Source organism: Ciconia boyciana, chromosome 8, assembly GCF_034638445.1.
Source record: "Ciconia boyciana chromosome 8, ASM3463844v1, whole genome shotgun sequence".
NCBI classification, from domain to species: domain Eukaryota; kingdom Metazoa; phylum Chordata; class Aves; order Ciconiiformes; family Ciconiidae; genus Ciconia; species Ciconia boyciana.
Genome location: NC_132941.1, coordinates 21,728,412 through 21,743,582, shown reverse-complemented (window position 1 = coordinate 21,743,582; position 15,171 = coordinate 21,728,412). Strand labels below are relative to the sequence as shown.

The following is a 15,171-nucleotide window of genomic DNA, read 5'->3' as shown; positions in this document are numbered from 1 at the left end:
AGTCTCAAGATCCAGCTTGAGCTGTCTATGAAAAGCAAACGCTCCTATTTTTGTACCAGGGTACAGCGCTTCTCTCATGAAGACCCTGGCACTGCTCAGACTGTCCCTTGAAATGCCAGACGAAGGTCAGGCTGAATGCCCAGTATCTACACAGGCACAAACAGGGAAAATTTGTCTGAGTTAGAATGAGAATATGTAGCCCAATACACTGTCCAGCCCATCCTGGCACAGGTACCTCTCAGTAAAAGAGGGCTTGACACAAGTAATCAAGTGCACCCTGAGACACATTATCTGTTACCTATTTCTCATCAGGTTAGAGTGGTCCTACCCTGCACCTGTACCATCTGACTGGCAAGTAGCTGTGCACAGGGAAGTTACACAGTGATTCAGGACTCCTTAGCATCTCCACAACAGGTAGCATAACTTCACGCTAGGGAAGCTTGTGCTGTGCAAGGTCATGCATCCGGGATGGTTAAATTCCCCAGAAATAACAACCCCACCACCATTTTCTATTAAATACCATCATAGACCATTATCACCACCTAAATCCCTCTACATTATCCAGTTAGCCAACCATCAACCCTAGAAGCTGCCTTGGGCAGGTGCTGTGCCTGCCCCTGGAGAATCTGTGCTTTGCTATTGTATGGAATTCACACTTCAAAATCTCACTCCCCATCACTAGGGCTAAGGCCTTCACAAAGGCAGGAAAAAGGCATACATCCTTCCTTGTAAATGAATATCTGATACAGACAAAAACTGCAGCCTAAAAGCTAAATTGATGTTACATTTGTCTTTCAAGTCTGTATTTGCACACTCTTTCATTCTCACAGTCACATATTAGCTCCTGAAACTGAACTGGATCATACCAAAGAGCTGCATTTGATCCCAGAGCCAATGCACAGAACTGCAGGCTCAGTCCAGCTGTGTTCCTTCTAAGCTTCTACCTTCAGCTGTCTGCTCCTTCTGTCAAAGCTCTTGGTACTTCTAGGCTCAAACTCCACAGCCATGGCCAATCTCTGGATTTCTGCTCCAACCCTGGCCATAGACATTGCATCTCCTTCCCCCTCCTCCCAAATATTTAGTCCCACACCCCTTCCCCCATCCCATGGCACTGACCTTCCTTTAACCAGCCAGACCATTGTTCAAACTGGGGACATGTCCAAAGGCTGGGGCAGCTCTTTCCTGCCAATATCACCCTCTTTCCAGATGATGTCTGGTATTTCTCCGACTCCTTAACTCACTCTTTGCTGGTCATCTGAATACCTCACTGCCTTGAGGATCCCACATTCAAGCTTTCTTCCCTGCAAATCCAAGAGGGGGTTAGCGCAGCACCCATCACAACCAACCTATGCTAGTCATAGGGCATTGCTGCAGCACATCACAGCACACTTTCCAGGTCCCCACAAGGCTCTCAGGGTGTCCCAGGTAGGCCAGCCATCATGACTGGAGAAGGAGCTCAGTGAGTCAAAGGACTTCATACTTGGTGCTTTAACCTTCTACAACACATCTGGCCAAAGGCCCAGACTCATCCCACCCATATGTAGCTGGGCTGCAGCAAGGCTTCTAAGAGCTGAGTTACTTTTCATCTCTATGTCTACATGTGCTGGCTTCGGCTGGGATAGAGTTATTTTCTTCATAGTAGCTAGTATGGGGCTATGTTTTGGATTTGTGCTGAAAACAGTGTTAACACAGGGCTATTTTTGTTATTGCTGAGCAGTGCTTACACAGAGTCAAGGCCTTTCTGCCTCTCACACCACCCCACCAGTGAGTAGGCTGGGGGTGCACAAGGAGTTGGGAGGGGACACAGCTGGGACAGCTGACCCCAACTGACCAAAGGGATATTCCATGCCGTATGATGTCATGCTCAGCATATAAAGCTGGGGGAAGAAGAAGGAAGGGACGTTCTGAGTGATCGCATTTTGTCTTCCCAAGTAACGGTATCATGTGATGGGGCCCTGCTTTCCTGGAGATGGCTGAACACCTGCCTGCCCATGGGAAGTAGTGAATGAATTCCTTGTTTTGCTTTGCTTGTGTGTGTGGCTTTTGCTTTGCTTATTAAACTGTCCTTATCTCAACCCACGAGTTTTCTCACTTTTAGTCTTCTGATTCTCTCCCCCACCCCACCAGGGGGGAGTGAGCGAGCAGCTGTGGGGTGCTTAGTTGCCAGCTGGGCAACTGGGTATGACACTACAGAAAAAGCTTGAAGGTGCTTTTGTTAGGCAGGAAGAATCCACTCCACCAGCAGCACCGGTTCCACTTCTCCCCTGTCTCAAGCCAGTAAGAGGGTAAAACTACCTCTAGCTCCTTCACCTCCAAAATCTCACCAACTACCTCTCTTGGAGCCGTTTATTCTCAGGTTTGAGATTTTTCTTACCTGAGAGATCAGCCTCTTCCCCAAAGTGTGCCCACTCCCAGTGCTTCACTAGGATGTTTAATTACTTCTGATTCTGCCTGAAGCAGAGTAAAAGCTCTTTCTCAGCCAATGCTTTTCTTGGGAACGCTCTCCCCATGGACACAGACTATTTTTTTATTATGTATTTTTTTTTAAATCTGTGCCACATTCTCTAGCAGCCTCTGGAATAGGAGATAGGGTCCATTTTTGTAAGGAGCACTGAACACCATGGGAATGTCCTGTTTGACACCACCATCATGTATCCTAGCGAGATTATTGTCATTTTTCAAACTGAGCTTTAGGCACCCAACCCAGAAGAAAGGAGGAGAGAGAACACCTCAGAGTCTGTGAAAGTCTAAGGACTTCTGCTCCCTGGTGGTGGCATCAGAACCAAAGAGATCCTTCCCTGTAACTCATGAGCCTGAAGCTAAGAGTAGCTTTAGCTACCTGTAATTCGGAAGACATAGTTAACCTACTTATGTAGGAGAATGCCTCCATACAGATTTGGTTCTGATGGCAAAACTGCTATGCAGCAATTCCTCCCTTAATGATCTCAGAGCAAATGTTATTAATGGTTCAGCTCACAGTTTCCAGAGATCCTATTATTTCTATCGCAAATCCCACATGCAGGAAGTTTTCTGAGGGCAGAAAGCCTCAAGCATACTGGCAGGATGCTAGATGGAGGATGGCCTAGGCCAGAAAGGTTGCTTAGGGACTAAGTAAACCAGAGAAAACATGTGGTGTGGCCAGTTTGAGACTCAAGCCAGAGGGGCAGCAAGAAGCCTGGCATTAGCATCTCACTGAAATTTCTGAGACATCTCCTTCCCTCCACAGGGAATCCAGAACTTCACACCAGCACAATGGATTTCTGTGGCACAAACGGGAAGAAAAAGTGGCAGGTGCGAAGTGCAATCCCCATGGGAGGTCCCTCCCACCCCTTGCCAGATAGTCCTTTCCAGCTGCTACATCCATTTGCATGAGCAGTGGAACAAAGACAGTTTCACTCCCACCATCTTTATGAAACAGAATTAGCAATTTCTCTACTCATCCTCTGCCCAGCTCATCTACAAAGCCTTTTTTGAATTTCCATTAAAAATAATAATGCATTTCGTTCTGCTTCACAAGGCCCATTGCTCACCTGCCCACATCTCTTTCAGACTCCACTAGTCTTCCTTTCTTTCACCAGCATAATCATTTTATGCTCTCATCTTTTCCTTCCATTATTTGGGTGATTGTGGACACATTTTTATTGCTGAGATTTACAGAACAACTCAGTCAACCCTTACATAGCAGACCTGATACAGCTGTAGAAGTGGGAAGGAATGACTGTGTTATTTGGTCCCCACACCACACACGTGGCTCTGTAGTTACAGCTGATCAGTCTCAAACCTGATGGGGAGGTTCATTACTTGAGCTCCACATTGCAGAGTGCAGGGCTGGTATGCAAAGTGCTATACAGACTCCCAGCAGAGCTGGAAGTGAGTTTGTTCTGGCGCACTGGTTCCTCGGCAAGGTTTGATGTCCTCATACAAAATTAGCATACAGTAAACCCAATCTTTTCAAACCAAACAGGAAACAAATGCCCTCTGAAGGATCATGACAGAAGTAAGTAAAATAGGCTCATACGTCAAGAGATTCCCTGAGGCATCAGTTCCCCGTGCTTAGAGACCAGCTGAGAAGAGAAACTCCCTCTGGAGGCCGCTAATGCCTTCCTCTACTTTCTGAAAACGATGAGAAAGACAGGCTAGCTCTTTCTTCGTTTTCCACTTTATTCATTCACCAGCATCTGCATTGCATGCTAACACAGTCTGCACTATCCCTGAACGTTCAAGGGAAGGCAGGAGGAGCTCCAGTCAAACCTACAGTCTCAGCAAAGGCTGCATTCACAGCTAGTCACTCAGAGCAACAAAAAAGCCTCATGTGTAAGCTGCTGTCATACAGGAGCTGATGTAAAGAGCTGCCAGAGGAAACCTTTTTCTTGGCACAGCAACTTCTAACACTTCCATAAATCCAAGGAATTAGTCTGCATATATTGTAACATATAATCTGCTAATAATATGTATAAATATGATACACGTACATGTAATAGATATCATATACATGTGTTGTTAACATAAAAGATGATATAGTGTATCATACATATATACATCATATCTAATTACTAGACATTACTCCAGACATATCTGGGTTTGCCTATACCTTGATCTTTAGCATTCACTGAGTATGCCTTAGCGGTCCTGATTTTCCTAATCCTAAATGTAATCTTTAACTTTCATTTTAACCCCCCAAAACTGCTGCCCTGAATGCCTCCTGTGATGCTGTTACTTATTCACAGTTAAAGACAGCATTATTTCATCAGCCCATCTACCTCTTGCTCTCCTGATTCTCTCTATTCACAAGCAGCTTTGCTTCTTTCGTTTTTCTGTTCACCTGGAATAGGCTGTAATGGCTCCCCCATGGATCCTCACTACCCACCTGTCTCTGGTCCAACCATGATGTCTGGAATCAGCTGCCTTGCTGAGAGCAGTGACTGGTGGTTTTCATCAGCTGGACTATATTCAAGGCAGGTGCTAAAGCTTCACCAACTTTTGCCTTCTTTTCTCCTCTGTTCCTACAAGAGTTCTCCTATAAAAAAAAGGAGAGAGGCCCAAGCATGGGTACCTTCAAAAACACACCAGATCCTAGACCTCAGCAACTAAACACCTCTTTGACCAGACACATTAGAAAGAAAGAGAGTGAAGAACAAGTAGCAGTTACGAGAATTGGGCTGCAGAGAGAGGCCAGCAAGACAGGAATTTCATTTGCCAAGTAGGAACTTAAACTGATCAGCTTCTAGTAGCCTAGAGTGAATGTTGACACCAATTTGACTTAAAAGCTGCTATTATTTTTCAAAGCCATTTTCTCCCGCTGCCAGAAAATATAGACACATTCAAAAGCTACAAGAAAAGATATCAACTTTCAAGCAAATGAGCTGCAGCCAAGTTCCCATGATGGCACCTGGCATTGACCACATCAGAACTGGGTTGTCAGAGTACAACCACTTGCCCTTCCAGCAATAGTCATGTTCACAGGCATTGCAAACTTTGCTAGCTCCAGGCTGGCACCCAGCACATGACTTATGAAATCATGGCACTGAGTACTGCAAGCCACTGAGTCCAACAGCAAAAGTCCTTCTTGCATCGGATCTTTGTAGCACCAGCTATGCCCCTACCAAGTCCATATAGCCCTCAGGTTGCATATATAACTGAGCCTCCTGCTGAAAAAAAAGAAAATTTAGATCCCTCAGCACCAACTCAGACCATTTCTGTCTGGGCAGGGACTGAGAATGGAGTCTGCCACAAAGCAGCCAGTGGAACAGACCCAAGTATGTGAGAAAGCCATGTGAACAGACCAAATCCTACTGGACCAAGCACTGGCTGCTATTATACTCTCCCAGCTCTCACTGATGGCAGGGAGAAGGTTACATTAACTTGACCATGACAGATGGTTTAGGATTTGAGGGCTGGTATTGCATTTCTGAAAGGCTATTTCTGACAGTCACTGTCCAACCTGTTCAAATGCCATCAGCTTGCATAACAGAGAGAGAGTTGAGACAAGCCCCATGATGCACAGATACTGTCTGCCGGGCACATTGTAGTTTTCCTTTCAAAACCTTAGTTTCAGGAAACAAAGGGAAAAGCAAGAGAAGGAAATGTGGTAGCCACCATTTTAGCTCTCCATGAGCCACACGACAGTTCATAGGGCAAACATGAGTCTCTACAGCTTGATATGAACAGTATGACTCCAGAGCTGAGGAGCATGTCTGATTTGCATCCTCTTTGGACTGAAAACAAAGGGAAAAAATAAGACACAGACCAGTGTGCTACATAAAGTCTCCCCAACATAGAGGGAACACCATGGCTGTCTGCTCTGCATCAGGCTCTAGTGAAGTAAACACAAAATGGCAGAAGTTTCTAGCAGAGCTCTGGAAGAGATGTTAATGTCTCCCAGCAAGACAGACACAGCTCCACCAAAGCATCCTGATGGCCACACAGTGGAGGGAGTCTATTAGAGCTGGACAAAGACCTAAGCTTGGCAATATCTGAAACAGCCCTTCCAGCAGCTGAGGGACCCAACCTTTTTCTGGAAACTCTGGAAACCAAATTGCAAGGAAATGAAAGCACAGGGAGTTGACACGACCTCAAATAGCAGCTAGCCTTAAAGCTTCTTTTACTTATATCTACATAAATGTAAGAGCAGAGGAGCTTTCTGGGTTGCTGTCCCTTCAGTAAGTGGTACATTCTTGATAATGTTCCTAAAATTGGTATTCTTTTGCCAGTTTGATAAAGAACCCCACATTTTGCTAGGAACTCACAAGGCCTTGCAGTTTGGGAGAGGAAAAAGTGATGGGGCACACAAGCCCTAGCTGAACCATACTTTGGGAGGCATTCAGGTCTCTGTCACATGGTGGTGAATATAGCAGGCATCTCTATTTGCAAATCTGTAGCCTTCTGACATTGTGCTGTCATGGTGGAGAAACCTGTTACAGCACCCAGGGATGTAATTAAAATGTAGTTTGTACATATGTGGGGAAAAATGTACTCGCAGACTGAGAACATGGAAAAATAAGATGTGACTTTAAGTTAATGGAAGGAAATGGCTCCCTGAGGAAACAGAAAATTGTTTTAACAGTAACAGCCACTGGGTGGTAGAGTCTGCTACCAAGAGATGTGGTCAAGAAGGCACTGCTGCAAGGGGCCAACAGTGGTTTAGCGGTAACGGTGCTAATGCAGGGAAGTCCTACAAATCCTGGAGGTCAGTTATACCCCAATGATCCCTCTCAGCCCCACTTTCACGGTTTATACAAAAGCAAAGCAGAAAGAGTGTGTGCTTGACCAGAAGGAGCAAACAGGGTTACATTGAAACTCCTAAATAAACTGATACAAGATGGGTAACACCCAAATCAGTTCCAAGATCAAGATTTCTCTTCATTTACGAGCATAACAAGCTTAGAGAGGTGAGCAGAGTAAATTAACTCATTTACAGGTTTTTTTTTTTAAAACAGAGTCATTTTAATCTCCTGGGTAATTAGCTATGCAGTTGACATTAATCATAACTACAGCAATTATTTGAAGTATTTGATTAATCAATCCAGAGGAAAAACAGAGCTAGGCCAAACTACCCTTGCTGCATAGCCCTGTTGGTCAATCAGTCAATACATAGGTGCTGGCTTTCAGAAATGTGACATGTTTCCTGCTGGGTATAACATAACAAGTCCTCTGACTGGATGGATATAACAATAAGATGGATATAACATTTGAATGGGGAAGATGCAGGCCACAATGCTTTCAAACTGAACTAAAGCATATTTATTAATGCCAGACTTGCTGAATTGTGATCCTCATCACTTGTGGCCCTCCAGCTACTAAAGGACAAATACAATCACATGCTTGCACAGACCTGATACTACACATGAAAAATACCATCACACAACAGTGTGTGTCAGACAACATTGGCGAGGGCTAAAACTCTTAACTCTTTCCTTCTCATCTATAATATGAGCAGTTATTTCAATTAAGGAAGAATAATGAGCCTAGAAGATGGTCTGAACATTATTATTATTAAAAAAATCAGGTTAGAAAAGCTCAGATGTACTTTTTTTTCTTGCTATTTTTCCTTCTAGTAATCTTGTCACAGTGGAATTCCAGTTTACAACTCCTACTACTGGTAGCAGTGATCTTCAGTTTTGTTCAATTAAGTGTGCAGAGTCTTGGAAAACTACCCAAATAAAATTTCAGCACCTTTTTGAGAATGCTCACACCTACCAGCAGACAGCTGGTAACGCGTTGTATTAAAGTACATTCTCACCTGGTTTTGCTCTGGATTAGGTTGCTGCTTTCAAAAATGCAAATGTTAACTCCCAGAACAAACTTGGCTTGATGATGTTAAGCTTATGAGTAAACTGAAATGCAGCAGACTTTCATTACAAGAGCTTAACCATTCAAAAAGATGAAAAATACAAGATGGGGCACATTTTTTAAAACAAATATTGGAACACTCAACCTCTATTTTATTGATTACGTTTCCCCATCTAACACTTTTACTGCTGCATATAAATGAAACTAACATTTCTTTAACACAAAAACTGGAAATGATCAAAAATCTTTTGGACTGCTACAACTCTCGCAGGGAATTCATCTGCCTCATGGTCGTGGCAACGCAAAGTTCTGATGCGTGACAACTGACTGCACTCTCTTCTGAGCACAACCCAGGTGAAAAGTAGGCTTTCCTGTGTGCGCACAGGACACCAGAGTGCCGCGCAAGGGAGGAGCACACTCCCAAACCTTTTATACATAGATCCCTCATACGCAAAGCCCGGAGATTCCCACTCCAGTGTAGAGGACACCCTGCAGGAAGAGAGGCAGTGTCTAGAATAAGCCAGCACATGTGCACTCCTAGTAATATCAACCACTCCAAGTTTTTAGTCTGCTCTTCAAGCAGCATATTTCTTACATCTGGCATGCAAAATACTGTAATAGTGAAGAACGTCCCATTTTGATTTAAATGAATGCATTTATTTCCAAATGGGAGACCATAAGTTAAACAAACACATTTCTCTCTTTGCACATGAAAGCATTGTTTTGTCACAGATGTACAGTATAATACATTTATTTTCTCAATTGTTTTGTATTTGTAAGGCATTGCCAGTTATTTGGATGGGTTTGTAAGGATGAAGCAAATTGCTCTGTGGGGCTCTATTCAGGGAACATAATATTCCCACAAAAGCACCATAATTCTGCATGCAGCAACACAAACTACCACGACATTGCAGCAGCTGGCAGGGTGGATAGAGTTAGCATTATCAAAACCAGCATGATAACTCTACTCCAAAACCCCCTTACATGCATAAATTAATGATGAATGTACATTGATTAACCCCCACCCAGACTCCAAGGAACCCTGCCTTCTCTGCAATATAACTTTGAACCTCACCACAGTTATTTTGTCAGTTCACAAGGCCTGGGGAGCACTTCAGCTTTTTCTTGAATCGCATTGGCCTTGCCCAAGCCTCTTAAGCCCTGCTTGCATAAGCGCACTGGGGAAGATTAGGGACTGTGCTACAGCCCCTAAGCCATGGGGAACAGCCAAGAACACAGAATGCTATTAGTAATGTGCCAGGCAGTGCATTTTGGGAGGTCTGCCACACAGAAAGATGGGAGGAAGAAGATCCTGCCAGGGATCACATCTATGTTTCAAAAGTTAGATATAAATTGATCTGTACCTATCTTTCTGACTAAGTAACTCCCTTCTCCAGGCATGCAGCGTGGCATAACAAGTTATCACAGAAACACTTTACGTGACTATGTTTTTCATCACAACTACGACAGGCTGGAAGTATGCAGACTCAGTGGACACTGCTGCCCCGATATTCTTAGGCTTCTCCATCCATTTGCCAGCTTCCTACACAGCTCCCTCTAACCAGTTCCCACCTGGCACACTCCAGCTTCCTGAAACTTGACCACAAAGGCCTTCCTACCCATCTTTAAGTCCTTCTGGTTACACAGATATGGGTTTTAAAAGAAAAAAAAAAAAAACAACTGAGGAAAAAAGAAAATATGTGTTCTTAATGCAGGCTGACTAACCAAAGTTAGTTAACTCAGGTTAAAGCAGGAGTGAAGACAAGGCAGCTTGTCCTGGATGCTCGAGTAGAACATAACATGGTAATTCACATTTCAAGTCAGCTTGTCTTCTGTGATATTGAATCTGAGTGCAATGCCTTTAGCATACATAGGTAGATAGGTAAGTTCATACTGAGTATCTAAGGTAATAATAATGATACGTAGGCAGACTGAATATCTAGATCTGATCGGAAAGCCTCCTGTTTGACTACTACCTCTCTAAAATATCCCTGTAGTTTCCTATGTCAGCTGATTTGACCTTTAACTAAGGGCACATCTTCACATAGTGACTAGTTTCTGTGGGTCAGTTGTGGAGCTGCTTAAGTCAGGCTTCAGTTTGCATACTAATGGCTCCTCTCAGCCTATGAATATGCTTTTGGTTGCTGCTTCTGTTATATACAAGCTCAGCTTGATCAAACCCTGAGCAGCCTAGTTTATATGAGCAGGTGCACTGAAACTGAGCAAGAGAGGGCAATCTGTGTCAGCAGGAATATCAAGAGAGGAGCAGTGGAGGTGGACCTTAATGAAACAACCACCACTTGCTTTATACACATTGTCTCCTACAGATATGAGAGCTGGAAGTTCTGTGAAGAGGTCTAACAGTGATCAAGACACTAACTTTAAGGTCTAGTCTCTACTGGAATCCTTTATCCAGCTACAGAGAAGTTGTTTGGGATCCCATGGTTCTTCTAAGCCCATCTGCCCATCACCTGTTTGTATGCAGCATCATTTGCAGCTTTACTTGATGCAGTTACAGCTCATGACCTCCGAAAATTCACTACTTATAGCACTGATAATAAAAACAATGTGGAAGGGAATTTGGGCTGAAAAGAAATCTCAGCTTTCTAGATTTTTTGCAGGATCATTTTAATTTTGATCAGTCAGCTCTACTTGTGGAAGCCAGGAAAGAGCTGACTCAGTGAACACACTGAGTGGTGATTACACACAGCAACCTAATGATGGCAATATGGTGGTAATGATGATTTTGTGGTAACTTGTGTACCACTGCTGAACATCACTGGAAGAGACAGAAGAATAAGGAAGAGCCCTGCAATATATTGCTGCGCTTCCCTACTAGACCAGCAGAAATCCTGCTGGCAGAGTCCTGAGGGAGGAATTGAGTCTGCCTTTGTTGGAGTTCGGAGGTGGCAGAAAAAGGCAGTGCCACTGTAACAGAGCATAGCTCTTTCAAAACACTTTTCAGCTGAGTTCTCTAAGCTCTTTGCAAAGGTGAGTCAGACCATTATCCTTGTTGTGCACATCTCCATCTGATTTACCCAAAGTGACTTACCAAAAATGAGCCACCCCTCAAGATGTCCAGCCCATCTTTTCCAATTCACAGCTTGTCATTCATCAAGCTACAACAACAGATCCCCAGGAAGGCAGCAGTCCCTGACCACTGAGATGACAGCAAGCAAACCCCATGAAGAGCACGGGAGCTGGGATGATTTTCCTGCTGCTGGTTGTTACCTGAGTAAATTCTAGAGAGGCTGTTCTCACAAACAGCTGTCAGAGGCAAAAGCACAGGGCAGCCCATGTATGTCAGCATCCCTGCTGGGACAGGAAGGCAGTGCTGCTGCAGAGCCAGAACATATCCACTGCATGGGTGGGCTGATCCCACTGCCAGTCACAGCAAAGAGACTAATTACATAGAAATAATTCCTATATAAGCAAGCAGATTATTTGCATTTTCTAGCAAGGTGGTTAAGGATATTGCAGGTCAGCTAAAGGTATTCACCAAATTCAGTTACACTTAGACACTGGATTGGTGGGGAGCAAAGGAGAAGAGGTAGCCAGTGTGGCTGGATGGAAGCACAAGGGCAGGTGAAACAGATTTACAAGAAGATTTGAAGTAACTTCTCAGAATAAGGCAGCAATTGCAATGAAATACACCAATATCACACAGCAATCAATACAGATTGAAAATGTGTCAGTTTTACAAAACACCTCCCCATTTCAAAGCAGATCATTAAGAAATGAAAAAAAGTGAAACTATTCACTGCAGTTAAACCACTTGAAACAGAAGCTTTCTTTATTTTTAAGGTTATTACATGACTTAATGTCTGAAATGAGCAAATGGAAAAGAAAACAAATCATTCACACAGCGCTGAACTCAGCACCACTGTTTTTCTTCAGGTGACCGCTAAGGGTCTCTCTTGCTTAATATGGGCCACAGCACAGATTTTTCTTCCTCTGTCATGATGTTTTGTCATCCAAATTCATCCCTTCCCCCACCCATGCTACCTAACCATCCCACAGCTCCCCAGAACACCAAACCACTAACACCTCACATCATCTCCTCTCACCAGTCTCGAACCGAGGAGTTAATGACACATCTTTCTGGGTTTTTACGTGCATGCAATCCTACACGCAACCTTTCCTGGGCAAGCAGAACACAGACGGAGCCACAGCAATTAACACTGTCCATGATCTGTCTGCATGGTCACAACATCTGTACTTGCTTGAGACGTGTACATGTGGGTCACACATGCCTCATTCTAGAGGCAAACACATCCTTGCTTCTTGGAGGCTGTAAGCATCAGTGCGATACCAGATTTCACGGTATGGATTCTAGCCTCGCATGTCTGGATGCATGGACAACAAATGAGAATGCCAGTTGTTGCAAAACATGAACTGTAAGTAACCAGTAGGCAATTATGGAGGGATGTGTCTGTGTGGCTCAGCTCCAACATTAACAGAGGGAAGAGCTCTGCCTATTGAGTCATCAGCAGCATTTCCTTCCAGCCCTTGGGTTTCCCGACAGGTCTCCCCTGTGAGTTACTGCCCAGACCCACAGTGGCTGAGCTCATAAAAGCTGCTGACCTCACACCCCCAGGGAATGGGGCTCCAGTCCCCAACAGCCAGGAGAAGTTTCCTAGCCACAACCGTGCTCCAAGGACATGGTGCTTCATCAGCCTCTTTATTACAGCAACTGAACTGAATACTAGTAACATCCCAGTCCCAGCCATATCACAGAAGCTTCAGAGACACCATGCCATAACCAAACAAGGGCTGCTGAAGTCACCGAAGAGTTTTATAGTGCCCCATCCCTTTGGTCATCCATAAGTCCCAAATGGTCCGTAGCCTGAGTGCCCCCATGTAGGAATTAAGTCAGCACCTCCTCTGCAGGACAAGAATGTGGCTAACGAGAGATTGTTAAATGAGAGGAAGACATTTCTTAATCAGAGACCAGATACCATCTAAAAACTGCAGAAGTATGCCTGACCTTAGCATTATCACAAGGTGAATGAATACACAGCTGGGCATTTTCTATTGTGCCTCTTCAGTAGGCAAGGCTATCTGAATTCTTCCATACTTATTTAATTTCTACTATTTCCTATAGAAAGAGATGGACTTTTCATTCACTTTGCTGTTTGTCCTACTCCTTCCTTCTATTTCTGTTTTTCTTCTTTTTCTATTAATTTCCCAGTCCCACACTCTGTTTCTACTACTGTCCCCATCCCTTCCAACAGAGCTAAACAGTGAACACATGCTGATCTGTCTATTCCACGTAATTCCCCACTATAATTTTCTCTCAACAGATTTGTTAGCCTTATAAAATAGTCACTAAAAGGTTTCCAATGACAAGCAGGACTTGGGCCTCTGAAAACCTCATCTCACTGGATCAGGTGCTAGATCACATGAACAAGTTAAAGCAACTGGTATGATGGGGAACAGAGGGTATTTGCCAGTGCTCTGCAGTAAAGCATCTGCTCAGCTGGCCATGGGCTTTTCTGTACTACTGCAGCAGCACCTTAACATCTCTGACACAGCTAGAGCACCAGCAGAGTAATTCTCCAGGTCTGCAGGACATCTGAAGACATTTCTGAAGACCAGATAAGAGGAAGCTGAAAAGTTCAGCTTCAGAATTACATGTGTCTCAAACAATAAATGTTTTGAGTGATCAGCATTTCTAGGTAGTGAAACAAATGAGTGTTTCCATTCCCAGGGGAAGTGGGAAGCAAGCAAACTCCACTCCTCTATTCTGTAGCGTACAGGAAATCTGAGTGATTGATGGCAGCAGAGAAGGGAAATGCACATTCAGCTTATATTTCCAATGTAAATGACTTGCCACCTCACCCCTCTGCTTCCTGTTCCTTCACACACTCCCCACACTCCAGCTGATATCTGTAATATGTGTGCATCAGGGAGGAAGAAAGGAAAAAGGACAATCCTTGTTAGGACTGCTTCCCCCCACCCCAATTTAAATGAGCAAAGAAAACATATGCAAAAACAAAGGTCAAATAGCTGTTTCAGCCCTCAGCTCTTTTTGCCCACAGACCCAGTGTGGTGACATAGGGATGGACTAAGGAATCCTGCAGCATTGCTCCCAGACCCCACTAAAAGATAGCCATCTGTGTCAGGTGCAGAAGGCTAGCCCCTGCTCTTACAGAATTTCTCCTTGTATTACCAAAGGTCAAAGTAGCAAGCAAAGACGCTTTTTAAAATGCTGCACATCGTTTGAGGGATCTGTCCAGTTCACAGGGACGCTGAGATGCAGCGATTGCCAAGGCAAGAGAACAAACCCAGAGGAACGCAGCGAACATCTGCTTGCAGGAGGCGTGCCCTTGTTCTTTCCCAGGCAGCTCCATGAGAGGTGCTTATTTTTACAAAGCAGGCTCTGAGATCTTAAAGAACCGATGTTGTCGTGGTGCCCTAAACCAATGAGTATGTGACCTACTAGTTCCCACTCTGTCCCCTGACCTTTTCCCATAGCATTCTCCAAAAGCATCACATGAAAAATAGCCCTTCTCAGCTCTCCAGAGGCTTTGGAGACAGCATCAAAGCTCTGTGCTTATAAACAATTCCAGCTAGGCCAAAATGCCATTCCAGCATCAGGGGTCCCAGGATTTGTAAGCCTGTCACAAGGAACTGGAGGGAGAGGGGGCAGGGGAGAGGCAGCATGTGTTGCCAAGGGAAGCGGGAAGCGAGGGACAGGCATCTGGGGTGTGAGCTGAGCTCCATGAAAACCCTGTAGGCTGAGATAGGGTTTATCCACACACCTCAGAGGTTATGCAGGATCTCTTTTTGCCTCCTTCCTTATTACAGAGAGCTTGCAAGCTCTCTGAGCATGGAAGTCATTTACTGCATTGATCCTTCAGCCTAATCCTCCCATTCTTT

The 15,171-nt window shown here is 44.4% G+C and overlaps 1 long non-coding RNA gene across 9 annotated transcripts in view; it reads right to left on the bottom strand.

Annotated features, from left to right (window-relative positions):
• Nucleotides 1-5,006, bottom strand: part of LOC140655763 (uncharacterized) — a 121,041-nt gene extending 116,035 nt beyond the window's left edge. For 6 of the 9 annotated variants that reach the window (XR_012043845.1, XR_012043852.1, XR_012043846.1 and 3 more), the window contains exon 1: nt 1,117-1,252. This is a non-coding gene — a long non-coding RNA (uncharacterized lncRNA). Of the gene's footprint in view, nt 1-1,116; nt 1,253-4,867 lie in introns of those variants that run through there. The other 3 variants (XR_012043849.1, XR_012043851.1, XR_012043850.1) reach the window with 1 other exon arrangement.
• Nucleotides 5,007-15,171: the final 10,165 nt, after the last annotated feature.